The following is a 24,806-nucleotide window of genomic DNA, read 5'->3' as shown; positions in this document are numbered from 1 at the left end:
ATTGGCCTCCGGCCTCATCTCATACAAGTCAAATACATCATAAAAGGTGTACTTATGTATACATTACATATATGGAATCAAAGATACACATTTTGACATATAAGGCTACAAAATGACATTTCATACTAACATTTGCATGAAATGGAAACTTAAAAGCTACAAGTCATCCAAGGAATGATGAATATCACGAACCAAGTCTTCGTACCTAAAAAATATCCTCGGTAACTTTGGGGTGAGTAACATAAAGTAACTCGTAGGAGATGAGCATGCATAGACCTAGCATTTTACAATAATATTACCTTAAGTTGAAACATGTTAAAGGGGCTCATGCCACATAGAATCTAAGTCAAGATGCTTAGATATGATCATTCCTAAGTCATATCAACATGAAGCAACATGAATTAAGATATCTACGGAATTGAACAAGGTTTGGACATTCCATACAACACGACAAGATTTAAATCTTCAAGAAATACTACTTGAAATTTAAAGAGGGAAATCAAGAGTAAAGCATGATGTCTATGTAATTTAAACAAGGTTAGAATATTCCATATAATACGAAAAGGTTTTAAATCTTCAAGGAATACAACACTTGAAATTTAAAGAATGAAATCAAGGCAAAGCATAAAGTCTTTGCAATTAAACAAGGTTAGAATATTCCATATAACACGAAAAGGTCTTAAATCCTTAAGGAATACAACACTTGACATTTAAGGAGTGAAATCAACGATGAAGCATAAAATCTATGCAATGAAATAAGGTTGGAATATTCCATAAAACATGACAAGATCTTAGAACTTCAAGAGAGAACACTTGAAACATAAGGGTTTAAATCAAATAATGTGGGTACTCGGATATTGCCCGGATTAAAACTGTACTCTTGGGATCACTTTAGGGCTACTAACACATAGGTACCTTCCCTTAGTGCCCACTATAATGTAGGGTGCTCTCTATCTCCCGTACTAGAACCAAATCCTAGCTATGTCAATTCTTGATTGATATCCCAAGTTCCAAAATCAACAAGTTGTGTAACCAAGAATGTATCAAGATACAAGTAATGCATTAAATCATATTCCATGCATATCCAAGATTTTAGAACACACAAGTCATGTCCTAAGTCCTCAACTATAATTGCATGTGAAATGTTAAGAAATCGTAGTATGCATCTACATAGACTACAACTAGTATTTATAACACAAGGAACCCATTGATGTAAATATACCACAAGTATAAGATTAATGATTTAATTATTTACTAAGCAATGCATGGATAATCAAATCATTCCAAGACAATTATGCTAGTTCATTAAACACATTAATGAAGTCAAGTTACAAGAAGTCTAGATACATGATAAAAACTAAAAGCCCTATGAAATACAAGTTACAACCATGTGAATTAAGTTCTATACAAAGAAAATAATTAAATATAAGTTTCAAAACTTATTCGATTATTCTCAATTTGGACACGTGAAGGAACTTGTCAAGAAAATCATGAATACCAAGTTAGAAACTTAATCAAGCTCATGGAACCATTGAATATGTTTTAATTAATTCTTTTAATTAAAATCTCTAGATTTTAAAACTCATCCAAATACTCTCAAATTAAAGTATATTATAAAACATGTCAAGACTTGATTTAATAGCATGATACAAGTAATTTTCATACAAGTTACAACCATGATAATTAAACCTTCATCTAAGAAAAATATTAAATGAAAGGTTTCAAAACCAAATCAAATATTCCTAATTTAATATATATGAAATTATATGGCATGCACATCAATAATATCAAGTCAGAAATCCAATGGAGTGAATAGTACAATTGGAATAAATTATTTAATTAAATTAAATAATTATCTCTAAATTTTAAAACACCTTCGATTACTCTCAAATTCACATATGTTGAAGAGTATACTAGGGCCTAATATAATATGACATCACATATTGATTTCAAGCTGGATAAGGCCACATGAATTAAATTTTCATTCAAGAAAAATATTAAATAAAAGTTTCAATACTGGTCCAAATACTCTCAATTTTATATATGTCAATGATTATATCAAGGTGTAATTTAATATCATGCCACATGTTTAAACCAAGTTATAAGCAACTGGGAGAATCAAATCTCATACAAGAAAAATAAATAATAAAGTTTCTAGATTTAATACAAAGGCATGTGATTAAGTTGTATAAGCATGAAATACTCTCAATATAACCAAGATATAAACCTAAGACATCCCCTACCTCAATTTGAGATGAAAATCTCAATTCCCCACCGAAAGAAAAGTGCTCCAAAACTGACGATACCGCGGGGTTATGTCAGGGACAACGAGAGGAACAACTTTAACCTTCGAGGTACCATAAAAATTCAAACCCGAACTTGGAACCCGAACTTAAAAGTGGTCAGAAATGGATTCTAATAAGGGGGAAATGTAGAGCACGACGAGGCCTACGATAAACGTTAAGGCGGAAGGCAAAATACAAAGGAAATCAAGAAGAAAGAGAGGTGGAAGCCCCTTGGGCTCCCATAGCTGCCGGCCAAAGAGAGGAAGAAGATGATGAAAAAGTGATTTTTCACTTTAAGACATTTTATTTATAGTAAAACCTTAAAAGTGCCCAGAAAGGGCCCCACCAGGTTCGAAAAAGTGGAATTTGAGCAGATGCGCTCAAATGGTGAAACTTAGTGAACAAAAAAGAACCGAAATGAGAAAATATGAATAACAAAAGAAACAGCGTAAAAATTTGAGTCCCGAACAGAGAGATATGCCTCGAACAAGTTCGGCGGCAACCGGGGTAAAAAATCCCTAAAACTGGGGAAAATGATCAGGAGGAAATTCTTAGAGTACATGACTCGACGAAATGTGAAAATGAATCCCGTACGGGTATCTAGGCTCAAAATGAGGTATTTTGCAATGACTTTCGTTACTTGCACAATGGCCCCTACAAAAAGGGTTAACTGCAAAACTGGTTAGAATGAAAATATCTTCCAAAAGATATTTTCTTAAAAACCCCTAAAATAAAATATCTTCAAAAGATAGTTATGAAAAACACCCCAAAAAAAGAAAATGTTTATGAAGAACTATGCATCCATGCCCCTATGGACACCGGGAGCAACCAAAGTACTTTTCTACAAAAGAAAAGATATGTATTTCGTGAAAATCACTTAGGATGAAGGTACGTGAAGTCGAAAATCAACTCCGAGCATGAAAAGTGAGGTTGTGCCAAAAAGTGACAAACGGGGAAAAAGATGAAAAGTGAATAGTATCCAAAAAGTAAAAATGTGGAAATGACTCGGTCCTTAAAGGAAGTTGTCAATCCAAATGAAAGAGTCTCGAAAACAATTTCCAAGCACTCGAGACGACACCCAGTGACGAGAAACAGAACTCGAAAAAGAAAATTAAATGGAAAAAATTTATTCGTAAAATTTGAGAAAAAGGAAATGAGGGAAAATGATTGGGTCATTACAAATCTGATGTTGAATATAGAAATTGAACAGAATGAGAGTGAGACCAGAGGCTTCTGTTGGTCCTTTATATTATAGGTCGCAGTGACCACAAGCTTGGAGAAGCGTGCAATTTAGGCGAGGGCCAAGTTTTACATTTGTAAAAGCCACTACTACCTTTCACTATAAATATAGCTAGGGCGAGTAGGGATCGTCCCAAAGGGATTGGAGTCGGAGTTGATTATGGAATCGCTATTAGGGTTAGTAGGTCGAGTGATCAAACAATTGATTGGTTGGTTGTTTAAGCTAGAGAGCTACTAAATTAAATTAAGTAAGAATGCAATGCTAAAGAGAGTGAGGAGGCCCCGGATGACATGGGCCAGGTCCGACTCGCAAAACACAACATTCAGTCTGAACAGCTGGGTCAGCCCATAGAAAGACACTGCCATGTGGGCCGAACGGGAGTAAGCCCATCAAGGGTGACCAGGGCTTACAGAGGAATAGGCCCAGATCCAGCAATCAGTAAATATCTTGTAAATATCTTGTAAATATCTATAAATAGGAGTTGGAATGAAGAGGAGAGTGATCTTTTCGGGTTGAGGTGTAAGAATTCTAGAGAGAGAAAGGATAGAAGGAGTTTCTTGCATCTTCAATTGGCGCCGTCTGTGGGAATCGCATGAAAGTTTGGTTGATCAATGAGGAGTATCGAATGGATTCAAACCAATTCGGTTGATCGAGACTCGATCTTGGGGATTTGAATCCAGATCTGAGCGATTGTGACCTACTCTGGAGGAATTACAATTCTTGAAGCTTTGGCAGGAGTGACTTCAGATCTACGCAACCACGAGATGTTCGATTGTGGCAGGATCTGACGGATTTAGAGTTCAGACAATTCAGATCTCGTAAACAGTGAGCATAATTCGGAGAATTAGAAGCCAGATCTAAAAATTCCTACTCACGAAGCTCAGATCTACTCGCGAACTTTAGATTAATGCCTTTACTCCGTTCGGGAATAATGATAGGTGAAAGCTCCAATCCGATGGAGGCTGTCCAGCAAACAAAGCTTGAAGAGTTGATGAACTTGATTGAAGCTCTCAGAAAAGAAAATGCAGAATTGAAAGCTGGACTGCAGCATCGGCAAATACCTGCGGTTTCGCATCCACTTCCGGTCGGAGAAGGAGGTGTTCCATCTAATATCGCGCATCAAGGCGATCAGGACGAGAACAATCAGTCAGCTCACCACCGTGATGAAAGGATGATGGACAATTTGCCGCCAAATGTTCGTCGAGTTGAAGATCACGAAGGATCGACTCACGTTGATCCGCAGCGGGAAAGGTTTGACCGAGAGGAAGTGATGGAGGTTGATCGCCGTCGAGTAGCGTCGCCTTGGTAAAGAGAGTTCATAGAGGAACGGTCGTTCGATCTGTCTTACCGGCCCTCCATGGTTACTGTCACTCATCACGGTTCGGAGGGCAGAACCGTAACTCATAGAGCTACCGCTGGAATCCAGAGAGAGAATGAAGCTCTCCGATCCGCAGCTCGGACGGTGGATTCACCATTCACCGACGAGATCTTGAATGCGCCGCATCCAAGGAAGTTTGCTATGCCAGTCTTTATTCTGTTTGACAGAACGACCGATCCGATCGATCATGTGTATCATATCCAGTTGAAAATGGCCCTGAATACGGAAAACGACTCTTTAATGTGCAAATGTTTCCCTACAAGCCTGGCCGGACCGGCGCTCAGCTGGTTCAAAAACTTGCCTAGGAGCTCCATTGGCAGTTTCAGAGACCTGTGCGATCGGTTCATAAGCCAGTACTATGGGAACAAACGCCCGCCGAAGGACATCTCGAGCCTATTCACGATGCGGCAGCACAAGGATGAACGTCTCCAGGCCTTTCTTACCAGGTTTAATCTCACTAAGAGTATGGTGATCGAGTGCCACCCTTCTACGGCAGTTCAAGCCTTCAAGTTAGCCATGACACGCGGAACTCCCTTTCACACCAGTCTGGTAGTGAACACGCCGGCTACCATGGATGAACTCAATGAGAGAGCCGATGGCTTTGTGCGCCTAGAAGAAGAGGAGGCAGCTAATGCTCGGACAACGTCGCTTGTGTCAACCGAGGAAAAGTCCAAGGCAAAGATCAGGCAGAAGCAGGCTCAGCCGCAGCGTCAGACCACCTGGAAGGCCGAAAAAAGGTCCAGGGAGGAAGAGTTGATTACTCCGCTGAAGGTCACTCTGGCGAGGCTGTATCAGGAGAACAAAGACAAGTTTCATCCACCACTGCCAATTAGACAATCCCTCGAACAGAGGGATCAAACTAAACATTGTGCTTTTCATTCTGATTTCGGACATCAAACTAACGAATGCAGGAACCTGAGGAGGCAAGTGGAGATGTTGATAGCTAGAGGGGAGTTCGCGAGTTATGTTCAAGGCTCGGCGATGGAGCAGAATCGACCAGTGGAACAAATAAAAAGGAGTCATAAACAAAGCTCCCACAATTCGCAGCCAGTTCGTATAATCAATGCTATCCATGGTCGACCCGAGCCTAGTGAAGAGTCAGATGAGCTGCTACGGGTGCGCCTGCGGCAGGCGCAGATGAAGAAAAGGGTCGGCAATGTGACCACTCTACACCAGCAGAGCCCGTCAATGCAGATAAAGTTCGACTGGACAGACCTGCAGCGTGTTCAACTGCCTCATGACGACCCGTTGGTAGTCAGTTTGACAGTGGCAGATTGCTTGGTGCGCAGAGTTCTGATCGATCCTGGGAGCAGTGCGAATGTTATGCCGAGGGACACATTTGACAGGCTCGACATTAAACCAGAGAGGCTCAAGCCCACCGGAAATCCCTTATTAGGGTTCGATGGGAAGAGGGTGGAACCCGTCGGGATGGTGGAAGTAGAAGTTCAAGCTGCAGAACGAGCTCTTATGGAAACTTTTGTGGTTGTGGAAATTCACCCCTCGTATAATCTCCTGATGGGAAGAGGGTGGATTCATAGAGTCCGAGGTGTACCCTCAACTCTGCATCAGGTCATGAGGTGCCTCGGGCCCGGTGGAGATAAAGTAATAGACATTCGGGGGGATCAGGTCGCAGCCAAAGAGTGTTATTCCGTCACACTAAAGCATGCTGGGAAAGGAAAGGCGCCCGTCCGGTCGACAAGCCCCAGATAGCAATTACAGGAACCTCCACTCGAGCAGAATAGGGTGGAGGAGTCAGCCGACTTGACCGAGGAGCCCCTTCTGGATGTGCAGATCGATCAGTCCAGGCCAGAACGAACTACCAGAGTAGGTATAAGACTGACCAGAGAAGAGCAGCAAGAGCTAGTGGATTTCTTGTCCCACAATGTCGACGTATTTGCATGGAGTCACCTAGACATGCCTGGAATTAGTCCTTCCGTATCCTGTCATTCCCTGAATGTCAATCCTAATTTCAAACCAGTGAAACAGAAGCAGCGAAGATTTGCTCCAGAACGTAATCAGATCATAGCGGAAGAAGTCGATAGGCTGCTTGATGCGGGATTTATCAGAGAGGTGCACTACCCTGAGTGGTTGTCCAACGTCGTTGTGGTGCAGAAGAAAAATGGGAAATGGCGAGTATGCATTGATTTCACCAATTTGAACAAAGCCTGTCCGAAGGACAGCTTCCCGTTGCCTAAGATTGATCAAATGGTGGATGCCACCACTGGGTATGAGCGTTTAACCTTTCTGGACGCATATTCAGGTTATAATCAGATTCCTATGGACCCCGCAGATGAAGAAAAAACTTCTTTTGTCACCGAGCGAGGAACATACTGCTACAAAGTTATGCCTTTTGGACTAAAGAATGCGGGAGCAACTTATCAACGACTTGTTAGCAAAGTTTTTAAGAATCAAATGGGTAAGACTGTCGAAGCCTATATTGATGATATGGTGGTAAAGAGTAGGAAAAAGGATGATCATCTGAAGCATCTGCAAGAGGTATTTGATGTACTAAAGCGATATGGGATGAGGCTCAATCCAACCAAGTGCTCGTTCGGTGTGAGTTCCGGGCAGTTTCTGGGACACGTGGTCAACCGCAGGGGCATCGAAGTTAGCCCCGCTCAAGCAGAGGCTTTGATTAAGAATGCCGAGCCAAAGACGATCAGAGAGGTGCAAGCCCTAACAGGACGAATAGCTGCATTAAGTCGATTTATTTCAAAATTGTCAGACCACTGCAAACCATTCTTTGATACGATTCGGAGCCATGGAAGGCAGGTCTGGGGGGATGAGCAACGATAGGCATTGACTCATTTGAAGCAATATATGCAGAACCCACCAGTCCTGTCAGCCCCAGAACCGGAAGAAAAGTTATTTCTATATCTTGGAGTATCTGGTGTCGCGACGAGTGCCGTTCTGATTCGTTGCAAGGAAGGGGTGCAATACCTAGTATTTTATGTAAGCAAAACACTGATGGAGGCAGAAAAAAGATACTCAAAGGCCGAACGGGTGGTACTTGCACTTGTAAATGCAAAAAGAAAGTTGAGGCATTATTTCGAATCCCACCCCATAGCTGTTCTAACAACTTTCCCAATCAGAACGCTCATGCACAAGCCAGAGCTCTCGGGCAGAATGACAAAGTGGGCCATAGAGTTGAGTTCATTTGACATAACGTACGAGCCGAGAACAGCTGTTAAAGGGCAAGCGGTGGCCGATTTCCTACTAGAATGTGATGCCGAAGATACGGAAGAGGACCTTAGAAACGGCTCTTGGAAACTTTTTGTGGATGGCTCCTCTAACCAGATGGGGGCTGGGATTGGGATCAAACTGCAAACCCCAGAGGGTACTTCCTTGAGCCAAGCACTCAGACTTGAGTTCCAAGCCACCAATAATGAAGCGGAATACGAGGCATTGCTGAATGGATTAAAGTTGGCCAGAGAGCTACAGATCAAAAGTTTGACAGTGTATAGTGACTCGCAGCTGATTGTTCGGCAGGTATATGGTGAGTACGCAACCAAGGATGACATGATGGGGGCATATCGTTCTGCCGTTCTGCGTAGAGCCAAGGACTTTGCAAAGATTGAATTCATACAGTTGCAGAGGGAACAGAATGCAGATGCAGACCGTTTAGCATGCAGTGCTTCGAGTTGCGGTGAAACATTGGCGAGGGTGATTCCAGTAGGAATAGTGACCCAGCCGTCCATTTTCGAAGAACCGATGGACTCGGACCCTTGGCAAGTCAACGTCATACCGTATGAACCGAGTTGGATTGACCCAATCATTACCTATATTCGAGATGGCGTTTTGCCTATGCAAAGGGATGAAGCTAGGAAACTCAAAAAGAATGCTGCCAAGTACGCCATCGTGCGGAACCAGCTGTACAGAAGGTCCTATTCTGGCCCGTACTTGAAATGTGTCACCCCCGCGGAGTCGCAGCAGGTATTGCGAGCTATTCATGAGGGTGTGTGTGGCAATCATTCTGGGGGAAGATCGTTAGCGCATAAAGCAATGACACAAGGGTATTTCTGGCCAAACATGTCAAGAGATGCGGAGGAGTTCTCTCGAAGGTGCGATAAGTGCCAACGATATGGACCAATGATCCACCAACCACCTGAGGAATTGCACGTAATGGCCTCGCCGTGGCCTTTCGCGCAATGGGGGATGGATGTGGTCGGTCCTCTGCCAACTGCAAGAGCTCAGAACAAGTATGTGTTACTGGCCACGGATTATTTCACTAAATGGGTGGAGGCAGAACCGTATCCTAGTGTGACTCAGACTCAGGTGAGACGATTTATCTAGAACAACATTATCTGCCGCTTCGGTGTTCCCAGAACAATAGTCATGGACAATGGCACAAACCTCGACAGCAGGCAAGTAAGAAAGCTGCTGGAGGAGTATGGAATCAACCAGAAGTTGGCTGCAGTAAGTCATCCTCAGGCTAACGGACAAGCAGAAATCACAAACAGAACCATTTTCGCCTGCATTAAGAAGAAGCTGGAAGATCATAAGGGGAAGTGGTTGGATGAACTCCTGAACGTTCTATGGGCTTACAGAACCACCCCAAGGCGGCCGACTGGGGAGAGCCCGTTCGCAATGGCGTATGGTACCGAAGCAGTTATACCGGTTGAGCATTTAGTCCCCACTATCAGAAGCTTAGCATGGAGTCGAGATCAGAACGACAAGATGTTAAGATTGAACCTCGACATGATAGACGAAAGGAGGGATGCAGCGGCTATAAGGCTAGCATCGTATCAGCAAGTGCTGGCGAATAGTCACAACAAGAGAGTAAAACACAGGGATTTTGCCCCGGGCGATCTGGTTCTGAAAAGAAAGGTGGGGATGGTCAAAAAAATGATGCCACCCTGGGAAGGCCCATACAGAATTGCAGAAGTCATTGGCAAAGGGGCATATACGTTGGAAACCATGGCGGGAAGGTTGGTCAGCAAGCCCTGGAACGCCACGTCTCTGAAGAGGTACTACCAATAGAAGCTAAGTTCTGGCTTTAATTGGATGTTATTTGTTGTCAATCAAATACGTATGAATGAGCAAGTTACTGGAATTTACAAAAAAAAGAATTTTCTTTTCCAACGGTCTACTATAAAAATTTAAAGCCAAGTGGCAAGTGGCATTCTAGCCGAGCGCCAGGCACTTAAGCAAGATAAGTGGCAGCTGGCACTATAAGCCGAACGCCAGACACTTGCTAAAAATTTAAAGCCAAGTGGCAAGTGGCATTCTAGCCGAGCGCCAGGCACTTAAGCAAGATAAGTGGCAGCTGGCACTATAAGCCGAACGCCAGACACTTGCTAAAAATTTAAAGCCAAGTGGCAAGTGGTATTCTAGCCGAGCGCCAGGCACTTAAGCAAGATAAGTGGCAGCTGGCACTATAAGCCGAACGCCAGACACTTGCTAAAAATTTAAAGCCAAGTGGCAAGTGGCATTCTAGCCGAGCGCCAGGCACTTAAGCAAGATAAGTGGCAGCTGGCACTATAAGCCGAACGCCAGACACTTGCTAAAAATTTAAAGCCAAGTGGCAAGTGGCATTCTAGCCGAGCGCCAGGCACTTAAGCAAGATAAGTGGCAGCTGGCACTATAAGCCGAACGCCAGACACTTGCTAAAAATTTAAAGCCAAGTGGCAAGTGGCATTCTAGCCGAGCGCCAGGCACTTAAGCAAGATAAGTGGCAGCTGGCACTATAAGCCGAACGCCAGACACTTGCTAAAAATTTAAAGCCAAGTGGCAAGTGGCATTCTAGCCGAGCGCCAGGCACTTAAGCAAGATAAGTGGCAGCTGGCACTATAAGCCGAACGCCAGACACTTGCTAAAAATTTAAAGCCAAGTGGCAAGTGGCATTCTAGCCGAGCGCCAGGCACTTAAGCAAGATAAGTGGCAGCTGGCACTCTAAGCCGAAACGCCAGACACTTGCTAAAAATTTAAAGCCAAGTGGCAAGTGGCATTCTAGCCGAGCGCCAGGCACTTGCCGTAAACAAACACACGGCGAAGCTAATATAAAGAGAAAAAGAGAAAAAAGATATGTATGTACTGAAGATAAGTTGAATAGAGCACAACACATAGGGAAAAAGAGTTCGGTCATTTCATTAATATTGAACATTGAGTTTACAAAAGAGAGATGTCCATCATTACAAGAAGATATGAACTAGAAGAATTTGAAGGAGCCCTAGCTAGACGCCTCAGTACCAATAGCATCCTGGTCTTGCCGACTCGCCTCCTCGGCCCCATCAGCCGCCTCACCTTCATGAGGTGGGGAATCCAGGTGAATGACTGAATCGTTCGGCTGGGGTTCAGCGTCAGCAGTGGCTGTAGAAGGAGCCACGGTTGACGATTGGGGAGCGGTCAGTGGCAGAGCGGTAGGAGGAGCTGTGATGATCCTTGAGGATGCGATGTCCTGGCACTCATCAAATATACGTTCCGCTTCGGTGGGTTCTGGGTCGACATAGACCCCCAGAGGTTCGATCCCCAGATCCTTGTCTACCTCATCCGGAGTGGAGCTGGTCTGTCCCTCATCCGGAACCCGGTCGGCAAAACCTTTCCGGAATCCTTGAGCATACCGAAGAGCACCGACCCTGGAGAACCGAGCGTGAAGGGCCAGCATCCCACCACCCACTCTGCTGATCGCGTCGATCAGAGCGGTACGCTCGTCCAGAGCTCTTTTTTCAAAAGCCATCCGAGCAGACTGTTCATCAGCTAGAAGGCGCTGGAGTTCTGCCTTCTCTTCTCTAATTGATTCCCGCTCAGTCTGCCAGACGCTCTTCTCAAGCTGGAGGGCGTCCTTCTCATCCTGAAGGGAATCATTCTCCTTCTTCAGGACATCTCTCTCTTGCTCGGCTTTGTCAAGCCGAACCAGCACCTCGGTATTCTTCATGGCAAGGAGGTCGTTTTCTTTATTAGCCACCTCTAGGCTGTCAGAATACTTTCGGGCCCTGGCGTTCCCCATCTCCACCTGCTTCTGCATGGCCATCATCCCGAACAATGTCTGCATAGGTGCACAATAAAAACGGTTAAACCAATAGTCAGAACGGGCGAAGGCAAGACCAAGTAATATAAGAGAATTCATGAGTTAGAAAATAAAAGTCACCTCCATAGCAGATTGGGGAAAGCGACTGAACACGTCCTTCTGGGAAAGGCCCTTTGCCGCCTCAAGGTCCTTCGGAGTCCACATGCTCCTGTAGTAGGCCATAGCGGTCTGGCCATCCTTCAGCATGGTCTCGTTCGGTTTCACGAACGTCCCATCCGTTCGGGTGTATCGAGGGGCCCATGGCTGTAAGCTGGGGATAGAAGGGGGGCCTGAAGCAGAAGCAGAGCCACCAGCTGCAGGAGGCCCAGATGGAGAAGGAGCTCTGATCGCTCGGTGCAATAGAGTACCTGGCCCAGAGACCCGGGTCCTTCTGATGAGAGGCTCCTCCTCAGGATCGATTTCACTGTCAGGATGAGGCCTTTTGCCTCGTTCTTTGTCCCGACCGCCCCCCGCAGCAGCAGGAGCTATGGCAGCTGGGGAGGGCGCGTTCTGGTTGGCAGCAGGGGCGCTGGCAACAGGGTTAGTAGCCACTGCGCTCGGGACAGTGTCAGATATGGTGGCTGAAGAAGAAGCCGACGCTGGAGAGGAGGTCGCCCCAGCAGCAGGAGTGGCTGGGGGAGTATTTTTCCTCCTGCCAAAAGAGGGAATCTGAAGTCTGCTCATGTTGTAGCCGAGTGATGAGAGCGCAAAGAGGTTGTCTGAAGTGAGGAGATCTGAGCAGGAAGGAATATCGTTCAGAACGTATCTCTTCAAGTAGTTACTCCTATCCCTGCAAACACTATAGCTCAAGTCATCACAAGGTATTCCCAAGGAGCGGCATAAGTAAGTGCAAAAACGAGGAACGCATGTTTCACAGGGGCAGTCATGTTTATGGGATTTGAATTTTTTATAGGAGGAGACAGAGCAGACACCAAAGGCGCTCGGGATTGGGTAATCCTCTGCAGCAGGCGAAGACCAAGCCCCACTAATGCCCACTATGCTATCCCTCCAACCCTTTTCAGATTTTATTGTGTCAGTGCATATGGACATCTTCTCGAACGGGTAGAGGTGGTAGAATGGCTCGTTAGTACGGATCTTACTGACCTTATAGCACAGAAGGAGGTCTATGAGGTCGAGGTCCAGATTTCTGTCACGCATCAATAAGAGCATAACAGATATGATCCTAAAGAAGTTGGGGTTGACCTGCAGAGGGGATATCCCCAATCTATTGAAGACATAACTAAAGAAAGGGTGCAGAGGGAACCTAACAACATTCAATTGAAGGTTCATGAATAAGACTTCGCCGGGCAGGAGGCCGGCGCCGGTCGTAATATTAACGTCTTGGGGGCAAACCCTAACCTCGATGTTGTCAGGAAGTCTAAGTCTCATACGAAGAACATCCAGATCTACAACCATGGTGGAAGTGCTAGAAGAATCTAAAAGAGGGAAAATGGAAGCCTGCCGAAAGTAAAAAGAACGAAACTAACCTCGGAGGACTGCAAGATCGCTGGAAGAATGACTCTCGAAGGATTTCACCGGAAAGAGCTTAGCACTGTTCTAGAAAGAGAGAGACTTGGCTGATGATGGAGACGGTAAAGGGAAGTGAAGTGGAATTCTAGAGCATTATAAAGGCGAGGGGGCCCGAGGGCCGAAGCGTCGGGAAGGCGAGAAATCCCTCGAGCCCCGGAACATTGATTCTGGATCTGACCGTCCGCTCCCCCACGTGGTTATCTCGAGCCGTCAGCGTCATGATGAGACGCCATCAATAATTACCCCTTATTAAATAAGGGGCAATTATGGGGGCAGTTGAGGAGGCCCCGGATGACATGGGCCAGGTCCGACTCGCAAAACACAACATTCAGTCCGAACAGCTGGGTCAGCCCATAGAAAGACACTGCCATGTGGGCCGAACGGGAGTAAGCCCATCAAGGGTGACCAGGGCTTACAGAGGAATAGGCCCAGATCCAGCAATCAGTAAATATCTTGTAAATATCTTGTAAATATCTATAAATAGGAGTTGGAATGAAGAGGAGAGGGATCTTTTCGGGTTGAGGTGTAAGAATTCTAGAGAGAGAAAGGATAGAAGGAGTTTCTTGCATCTTCAGAGAGTAAGTAAGGGGGAGAGAGATCTTGAGGTTTAGAGATCACCACCAAGCAATGCATTTTTATATCATTGACAAGTGATTAATGAGGGCAAATAGTGGGTTGCAATATTGGTGTTTGTGTATTTGGTTGATTCAATAATCAAGGATGATTAGTTAAGCATGTATTGTCTAAACATCATGTGAAAGGTACAATATATCTAAGGTATGAAGCATATAATGTCTAAACAACATGTAAAAGGCACAATAAATCAGAACAAGTTATTAATCCTTTCATTAAGCTCATAATCCAAATACAACACAAGGATAGAGACATATACTAATTGCATTCAAAGCTTAGATCATCAAACAACAAACATAGATTGTCCTCCCATTTAACACTACACTACAACTACACTACATCTACACTACTAGCAAGAAAATAAACTAGAGGAGAGACACAATCCGTCAAGAGGTAAGCATGAACCATTAAGAGAATCACAAAGCATTCTTTTAAGCACAATGTTTTGACAATCTCTAAATGTATAGCATCAATACACATAGATATGCATCAATAACACAAAATCTAGAGATAAGCACATGAACATCTATTTTAGCATACATAGACATATGGATAAAATGAAATGACCAATTGGAAGCATTAAACCACATAAATCATTGAATAAATAAGATCTATAAATATCAAAGTGTCAAAACATCAATTACAACACTAATCCCTCAATAATATACAAGATTAAGATATAGAAAGCATGCTTAGGGCTAACTCTAGCCCCTAGAGGATGTTTAGCCACTCATGGTGATGATGCTCCAACCCTCAAGGGCTAACTCCATGGTTAAAATAAGCTCCTTGTTGATGAAGAGTCTCCAATGGTGTCTTTAGCCTCCTCCTCCTCTAAGCTTCCTCTCCAAGAGATAATATGAAAGTAAAGTTCTCCCCCCTTGAAAAAGTAATCATTATCCTTATATAGGTAGGTCAAAATGACACCCAAAATGAGCTGGGGTTGTGCACACAATATTCCCTAATGATTGGATAAAGGACACTTTCAATGAGATGGAATTTTAAATTTTTCGCACTAGAGGAAGTTCGATCGATCGAACCTTGGTCTTGGATTGATCGAACTAGCTGAGATCTATTGAACTTAGGTTGGATCGATCCAACTGGCTGAGCTTTTTAGAAAAAGACAAATCTGAGATATTTGTGGGAGATATTTATGGGAAAAAGACAAAAGTGCTTAGTGGGTAGTACAGCTGTGGATAGGATCAATCATTTGGATAAGGACAAAGGTGTTCGATCGATCGAAGAATGATGTTAGATCGATTGAACTTTTGAACTTAAGTGCTTTGGGTCAAGGCTTGGATCTGTCTTGAAGTGCTGAGATCGATCGGTGTTCGATCGATCGAACCTTGAACTTGGATCGATCGAACTTTGCTGCTTTCCACCTTTGACTTCAATTGCTTCTTTCTTTCTCCACTTTGCTCCTTCCTTCGTTCAATCTCAGAATTGATTCAATTAAGCTCTTATTTGGCTGAGTTAGCTTATTTTCGAGATAAGTGCCTGAAAATGGAAATAATATGAAATCAATCTAAAACGGTAAAGTAAGATAGATAAAGGTACTAGAATGCCTAAATTTAAGGGGTTTAAATACGCACTTTTCAGTCCTCATCACACTCCCAAACTTAAATATTGCTAGTCCCTAGTAATGAACTATGAAGTAAAGAAATGAGATGAACAACTATACAGCTATAAGCTAGAAAACAATAAATGGATAATGCCACTTTCGCAGGGAACATGATTGCATTTAGCATATGCAACAAGCCTTTTAAACCCCTAGGTTATCCCTAGTGGATGAGTGAAGTCTCGGGAGGGTTTCTAGAAATGGTACCCACAAACATTAAGCTCATTCTTTCAAAAGAGGCACCAATATTGCAAACAAGCATTGGGAGAAAGCTACCTCAAGTATACAATTTTTCAAACATTTCTAAGCAATCTCCCAAAATCTCAACATCAAGCAAACAAGTATGGTCCCCCACACATCAAGAAAATGATCGTGCAAATCAAAACAACTCTAGAATCCTTTTTAAGTGGACCGGCATCAAATGTGTTGCTGTCTAAGCCAACTAAAGAATTAATCACATCCTTACCCTCAAACTAGCACACAAATCTAGTACCGATCATTAAGACAAAAAGTAGACCTTTTATTAAAGCTTTATTCATCTAGGTGCGCTTATTCTTTTCACTCGGATATATATATATATATATCTATATATATATATATAGGATTAAAGATGGAAGTATAGTGCAATGTGTTGATCTATTAAGCTTTCTAGCGATTCATGAGGTCGAGCTTTAGGTCAATGACTCCCAAACCAGACGGCTTTAGGGCATTAGGCGTTAAGACACCCCTACGGACTTACAAGCTCAAACCAACTAGGCTACAAATCAAGACAACAACCATCTAATCGTTTCCCACTTCTCACCATTTGGGAGAAGTCCTCACTTTTTTTTTTTTTTTTTTTTGAAGCAAGTTCAATTATTAACCTAGAGTTTGGGCCCTCCACCTTTCGGCGCGAGAAGTTCAGTGCTTGATGAGGCTAGAATCCCAGCTACTTAATGAAAAGGGGTTGTTATCCACCTTTATCAAGAATGAAAGCTTTCAATGCACTACTAGCTCAATTGGGATATAGCCAATTTAATAATCAACAAAGCATGTACCCCACAAATGAATACTAGTGTGCGCCAGTGCTAGTGTAGAAGACTAGAGTGAATCTCAAAACAATCACAAAATCAAGATGATGTGGACCACAAATGCAAGCAAGATATTAATCTTTCGAAAAATTTACTCCTAAATGGCTTCCAAAGGGCATACAAGGAGTATTGAACTCTCAAGTCAAGCAATTTTTAAATTTTAAGCAATATAGTCCTCAAAAGATCAAAATCGTGGCTAGATATGAACCAATCATAGAAATATCCCTCAAATACACAAGTCATGCTCAAAAGATATGCAATTTAAAACTATCACTGTAGAGCACCATTCCCCCCCCCCCCCAAACTTAAATTGCACAATGTCCTCAATGTGCAAAGAGAACAAAGAAAAGAGTATACCAATGCAACTAAACAAGAATGATTGAGACTGAAGTATCCGAAGTGGGTGGCATTGCCCCCCCAAACTTGGGATGAACCGTGGTCCTGAAAATTGGCACTTGGATAAACTCATCAGATAACAAAATGTGATAATCAGTGCACAGTGGACATGCAAGTGTGAATGGGTTAAACAGATAAAGAAATGAGAGAGGCATAAGGGTGGTCCTAAAAATTGGGTAGCACTCTCTCACTGAAGTCACTGTGATGCACCTGATGGAGTCAATCATACAGATATGAGAATATAATTATATGACATCCATAGCAAAAACAGATATACAAAATAAATAAAGTGCAGGTACAACAAAAATATTAGAGCCGATAGACCGGCTGTAAAAATAATAGCACTGTACAGTGATACAAATAAAGTATCTATGGGAGAGAGATACTGAGATAGAAAGGACTAGGAGCTTATGAAGATGAGGTAGGACGGGCAGGTCTGGCGCTGCGGATGTCTCTGGATAAATCTCGAAACATGGTCGCGACATCCGTGCGGAAGGTGGCAAAATCAGCTCGATGGGCAATAAGATCAGCTCGATGGGCAGTAAGATCAGCTCGGATAGCAGCAACAGCATTCTCAAGGGTCTGCAACCGTACTCCAAAACTGGGGGTCATATCAGGGGTCTTGGGTATAGATGAATCAGAAAAGAGGTCCTGAGTGTGATCCTGCTCGTGAATGGGTGATCCAGCTAGAGAGTGCTGCTCTGCGTCGTCTGCAGGGCACTCTAAATCTATATCTAAATGCTCTACAGCTGGATCGATGGGTGCGTCGTCCGCTGCGGGATCTGCTGCTGCTACCTCTGCCAGTGCCTGTGCCTGCTCCAACTCTAACTCCTCTGCAACCAGTGCTGCGTGTTCCTGCAGTCTGGTAATAATAGAGTGGTAGCTCTTGTCCCAGTCCTTCTTAAGGAAGTGACAGGTACCGGTCTCGGGGTCCTCCTGTGGGTGGATGGGATAATGCTGGTTAATAAGAATCTGGGTGATGAGGTGGCCGAATGGAAGAGACTTAGCCCGTCCGGGCGTCTCTTTACTGATGTACTCGTCATAGAGCTTCCTCATCACGCTCCAGATGAGCACGGGAATGGACACCCAATGCCCGGTGTAAAAGGCATAGAGGGTTGTCAGATAATTGCTCCTCCTCTGGATCTTGTGTCCGGCCATGTATATGTTCCGGAAATGCACGAAATCGATGAACCAAAGGTCGTTTGGAAGATATGTGCGGGTGGATAGAGTTTTGCCAGCAGCATGGTGACCTCTCAAGTAAACTGCCATGGCAGCATAAGAAGGCCTGTGTAGCCTCAGATAGGTCTTTTGAAGCTCTAGAGGACAGCAGTGTGGGCAGTCGCATGATTTGGAAAGTATGTCCACAGTGATGGTGATCATACGGCCATCTATAGAAGTGACCAGCTCGGCTGTGGTACGCAGGGATGGTCGGAGGTTCTGGTAGAATAACCGTACCAGCCGCAGGTAGACCGGCTTTGTGACAGGGGCAAGAATAGCGGCCAGGCCCCTCTGAATAATATCACGATAAGCTGATCGGGTCAGCACCGATCGGGAGAAGAAATTTGTGTCAAAGATAGACTCATGGTCTACTGGCATACTCTCATATCGAGGCGTGGGCCTATCACGCGCCTGGTGGGCTGGCTGGCGTGATGGAGGTGGTACCGGTGTACGCTCAACGCTAGCATGCGATGGAGATGGCGAAGGTGTAAAAGTAAGATGAGCCAGGGAAGGAGATGGGATATGATCATCCTCAGCCTTAGGAGCAGGTGACTGAGGTAGTGTAGGCTGTACTGGCTCCTGAGTATGAGAGGGCTCGGCTGGCTCCTCTGTCCTAGGCCTAACATGCCTCTGCTGTTTATGAGGTCTCCCGTGTTGCCTGTTGGCAATAGTCTTACGCTTAATCATGATCTGCAAAGAAAAACTTGCAATGGAAGTTAGTGCCAGAATAAAGAATTGTTAAACATAATGTAGAATCATGTATGTTAAATAAGATAGACAAAATAAATATGACATGAATCTATGCAGGTGACTGGATATTAATCATGCTAAGCAATATAAGTATGACATGCATCTAATGTGGAATATCACAGGCATTGGGCATAAATAAGATAGCATGAAAATGAGATATGATGAATGAAGTGTGTGTGTGAGATCTGTGAAGTTCGATCGATCATGAAAAGAAGTGAGATCGATCACAAAAGTTGGATCGATCGAAAGTAAGTGAGATCGATCTCACAAGATCGATCTGAGACACAAGTTCGATCGATCGAACTGTGCGACGATGAAAACTGAAAGGCCACAAATCTGTGACTTTTGAAGAACGGGGCCCACACAAACGTGTTCGTGGGCCCTACAACACATCAAATTAACAACTCCCATCACCCAAACATGACCAATACTCCCAAATCAAACAAAAATATCAAAAATATATACAACGATATGCATATATATATATATATATATATATATATACATACATACATATTTCAAGCATCAACAATGGGGGTTCAATCATATATAAAGCATGAATCAAACATATAAACCATGTATGCACGAGATTGAAGCTTAAAATCGACTAGTGAGGTCTCGGATCTTACCCAAATTGAAGGGAGATGTGGATACAAAGAGGGAGGGATGAAACCGAGACGAGAGAGAGAGAGAGAAGCTTGGTTCTCGCCGGAGATGGAAGATATGAGTAGGTGCAGCGGCGGCGACGAGAGAGAAAAAGGGGGGGGGGGGGGGGTTTGAGGTTGAGGGTGAGTTAGATCGATCTAAATGATCGATCATGAGAACCCTTGATTTTTAAAAACATTCCCCGATTAGTTCGATCGATCGAACTTTCTCTTTCGAAGGTTTTTTTTTTTTTTTTTCATTGAATTTAAATTTAATTAATTAAAAACTAAATAAATTAAAATATTTTTGAATTTTTGAAAACTTGCTGAAAATTAAAACAAAATAAAATGAGAGAGAAAATAGAATAAAATGAAAATATTTTTGGATTTTTGAAAAGTTGAAAAGTCAAACTAAAGTTAAAACAATGAAATTAAGATTTGTGATTGATTGAAACAAGAGTTCGATCGATCAGACAGAGAGCTGAAATATGCAGGTTTTTGGTTCAAAAATTTGGCTAAGTGTTGGAACATGAGATTGATCGAACTGGAAAGTTGGATTGATCGAAAAACTTTCAGATCGATCTTGGAATGTTTTGAATGATCAGACAGAGAGCTGAAAATATGCAGGTGGATGCAGGCTCAAATATTTTCTAAGTGTTGAATCATGAGATCGATCGAACTTGGAAGTTGGATCGATCTAATGTCTCTTGATCGATCTGAGAATTAGTTCGAATGATGGGACAGAGAGGTGATTTGGATGTTGGTTCTACAGGCTCAAAAATATTCTAAGTGTCAACACTCAAGATCGATCGAACAGGATAGTTGGATCTATCAAAGGTCCTATGATCGATCCAACTGAGAACTAAGATTGCAGATTTTTCTTGGATCGATGGGACAGATAGCCTATTTGGATGCAGGCTTGAAAATTTTCTGAGTGTTGGATTCAGATGAAAGTTTAATCGATCGAACTTAGGTATGAGATCGATCGAATTTATGCAGAATGCTCAAAATTGACATGCAAGCTTATGCAATCCTCACCAAAGTTCCTTGAAATGCATATGAACCAAAAACAAGTATCTAGACTTCGCAAGAAATGAAATGTAAGATAGAAATGAGAGAAAAATAGGGTTTTGACACCCTACGAATGCTTTTGCTAGTCTTTAACGTCTCTAGCAAGACATTGGGCTCTTTTAGCCCGGATTAAAGATCTTATAATGCATCCCCTCCTTGTTGGGGTGATGAATATCTTGAGCCCCACCCAACAAATTGTTCTTGGAATAACTTGTTGGATCAAACTCAAATGAAGTTTTTGATCCTTTGTCTATGCAATTACAACCTTTGGGCTTCCATGCCCTTTCAAAACAAGAGTTTGAAACAAGACTTTTAGAATGCAAGGCTGTAGATGAAGTTTTAGAAACCCTTGAGTCACATAAAAACTCATTTCCTTCACTATTGAATTCATGACATTTTTCCACAAAGTTGACCTCTCCTTTATAATTGTCAAATGAATTGGGTGTTGGATTAAATATGTTTAATTTCGCCTTCATGTGGCGAAAAGAGATGTTCATTATTCCCGTCCTACAATTGATGTTGGCATTAGCGGTTGCCAAGAAAGGACGGCCAAGGATAACGGGTATTTGGCTCTTAGGATTGGAAACCGGTTCTGTGTCTATGACAACGAAATCAACGGGAAAGAAGAATTTATCAATCTTAATCAAAATATCTTCAATGACACCTCTAGGCTTTTTAATGGATCGGTCGGCAAGTTGCAAAACTACCGACGTATGTTTCAATTCGCCTAAGCCTAGTTTGACATAAACCAAGTAAGGAAAAAGGTTAACACTTGCTCCTAAGTCAAGAAATGCCCGATTAATGATATGTTCACCAATGATGCATGATGTAGTGGGTGAACCAGGGTCCTTAAACTTTGGAAGAGTGTTATGTTGCAAAATTGAGCTTACTTGCTCGGTCAAAACCACTTTTTTTGGTGCTTGGCTTTCGTTCTTCCGCTTTTGGGTGCAAAGATCTTTTAAAAACTTGGCATAAGCCGGTATTTGCTTGATTGCATCCAAAAGTGGGAGATTAACTTTTACTTGCCTAAACATTTCCAAAATCTCATTGGTCTTGACTTTTTGCTTTTCTTTCGAAATGGACCCTTTCAAGGCGTCCGGAAATGGAACCTTTGGTTCAAACATTTTTTCAAGATTTTCTTTTAAACTCTCTTCAACACAAGAAGTTTTCAAATCATTTTTTAATAAAACCTTTTCAACATCCTTTTTCAAAACTTCTTTTTCAAACACATTTTTTAAGATTTTCTCATTTGCAAGATCATGTGTATGTAATGAAGGAGGAATGTGACGTGAAACAGGACGGGTGACAACTTGAGGTTGCACCGGTTCACTCTCTTCATTGGATATTTCAACTTGATTGTCCACAACTCTACCACTCCGCAAGGTGGTCACCGCATTAACATGTTATATGGTACACCCCTCCGATAAGGATTGGGTTTCCACGACACATTGTTGCTTAGGCGGGGCATTAATAGGCATCTTTTCCTTCTCTCTAGCATTAAGAGTGCTAGCTATTTGCCCAACTTGGGTTTCTAGCTTTGCAATAGATTGAGAGTGAGAATGAAACAATTGTGTGTTAGCCTCTAAAGTGCCCAAAGCATTTAAAACTTTCTCTTCAAAAGCGGGACTTCGAGAATTACCTTGGGAATATGATTGGTTGGGAAAATGAGAATTAGAGAATTGATTCCCTTGTGATTGGTATGGCCTATAACCTTGGGATCCTTGGTTTTGCATTGGAGGTGGAATATACTTCCCTTGAAAACCGTATTAGGGAGGGTTTGAGCCTTCCCCTTAGATTTTCCATGAGAAGTTCGGATGATTTCTCCAACTTGGATTATAATGAGTACCATAAGGATTGTTCCCTTGGTTCACAAAAGCCGCATTGACTTGCTCATTATGTTCATTTTGCACTTGTCCATGAGGACAATGAGAAGTAGAATGAAGAACACTAGAACAAGTCATACATGTTTCATTTGATGCATGATGAGAATGGTTAGGAAAGGAAGATACTTGGTTCGCCGAGTTTTGGTTAATAAAAAATTGATCAAACCTTTGAGACAAAGACTTCATTTCAACGGCTATCTCATTAGAATTGTTGACTTGAAGTAAGCCAACACTCTTCCTACCTTGTGTATTTCTACCATTCTTTGATGGCAATGTTTTATGCAATGAATTCTCACTCATGCTTTCATAGAGACGCCATACGTCATCCTCATGTCTATCAATGTATGAGTCACCCATAGAAGCATCAACCATGCCCTTATAATTATCCGATAAACTTTCAAAGAAATATTGGACTAATTGCCATTTGGGCATGTCATGGTGTTGACACTTTCTTAACAATTCATTGAAGCGTTCCCATGCCTCATGGAATGTCTCCCCATCCCCATGTGTAAATTTTCTAATTGAAGTTCTTATGGCATTGGTCTTAGAAACCGGATAGTACTTCTTTAAAAACTTTTGTTGCATTTCTGCCCAAGAAGTGATTGAAAAAGGCCTGAGATTGTTGAACCAATATTTTGCCTTGTCTTTAAGGGTGAATGGAAAAATTTTAAGCCTTAAGACTTCTTCCGGCATGTCCGTGTATTTCACAGTAGAACAAACTTCAAGAAACTCATCCAAATGCTTATAGGGTTCTTCACTTGGAAGTCCATGAAAGTTAGGAAGCATTTGAATGGTTTGTGCTTTAATTTCATAATGGTGTGCTCGAAATGGTGGCAATTGAATGCATGTGGGTGCATTATATTCATTTGGCACATAATGGTCTCTCAAAGCAAGTGGTGGGTTAGCAACTTGAGGTGCAACATGAACACCTTGATTTTGAATTCCTTGATTGACAATGGGAGGTTGTGGAGCATACATTGGCCTTGGCATTCCGAATGGAACTTGGCCTTGTTGTTGTGGTGGTGGGTGAATGTATGGCTTAGGCATGCCTAATGGTACTTAAATGTTCTCATTGTGCACATTTGGATGAAGGATGCCTTGTTGGTCTATATGACCAAGGTCCTCAACATGATCATCATTATGGTCATCCATTGATAGGCGGGTTCTATTTGAACTTCCCCTTCCCCTAGGATTTCTAACGATGGATTCGAGATGCAAATCAAAAGGAACAAGAGTTCGTCTCAATGAACGACAACCATGCATGCACAATAACAAATAAGCTAGCACAACAAATGAACAAACACTTTGCCTTCACAATAATATAATTAAACTTCCTCCACAAACACAATTCCCATGTTTAAAACAATAATAATGCATTGACAAGAAAAATGCCACCACGCGGGCTCATGATTTAACTAAGGAGATTGAGTCAAGAAAGTCTCACAAAGGTCTTATAGCACTTTAACTCCAAATTTAGCTTAGCTTAGCAATTTTTTAGAATTTTTAGCTTTTTCCCTTATTTTGCTTTGCTTTGCTTTACTCCTTAGCGTGGATGCTCCTTTGCTTGGATTCTTTCCAACAATACACCTAGTAAAGTGAAAACAAACACAATAAGTAACCAAAAAGAAAAGTGAAATCAAAGTAAAGAAAAGACACGATTAAAAGAGTACTAATTCTTAATAAATTCCATAAATATGACGTTGCCTAATCCCCGGCAACGGCGCCAAAAACTTGTTGGTCCTTTATATTGTAGGTCGCAGTGACCATAAGCTTGGAGAAACGTGCAATTTAGGCGAGGGCCAAGTTTTACATTTGTAAAAGCCACTACTACCTTTCACTATAAATATAGCTAGGACGAGTAGGGATCGTCCCAAGGGATTGGAGTCGGAGTTGATTGTGGAATTGCTATTAGGGTTAATAGATCGAGTGATCAAACAATTGATTGGTTGGTTGTTTAAGCTAGAGAGCTACTAAATTAAATTAAGTAAGAATGTAATGCTAAATAGAGTAAGTAAGGGAGAGAGAGATCTTGAGGTTTAGAGATCACCACCAAGCAATGCATTTCTATATCATTGACAAGTGATTAA

At 42.5% G+C, this 24,806-nt stretch overlaps 1 pseudogene; it reads left to right on the top strand.

Moving 5' to 3' along the window:
- The first annotated feature begins 23,149 nt into the window (after nt 1-23,149).
- Nucleotides 23,150-23,248, top strand: LOC132315238 (small nucleolar RNA R71; annotated as a pseudogene).
- Nucleotides 23,249-24,806: the final 1,558 nt, after the last annotated feature.

The sequence above is a fragment of the Cornus florida genome, unplaced genomic scaffold, assembly GCF_030987335.1.
Source record: "Cornus florida cultivar Cherokee Brave unplaced genomic scaffold, ASM3098733v1 CherokeeBrave_3.0.0_Hap2_Chr06, whole genome shotgun sequence".
Lineage (NCBI taxonomy): Eukaryota > Viridiplantae > Streptophyta > Magnoliopsida > Cornales > Cornaceae > Cornus > Cornus florida.
This window is presented reverse-complemented; position numbering and strand designations above follow the sequence as displayed.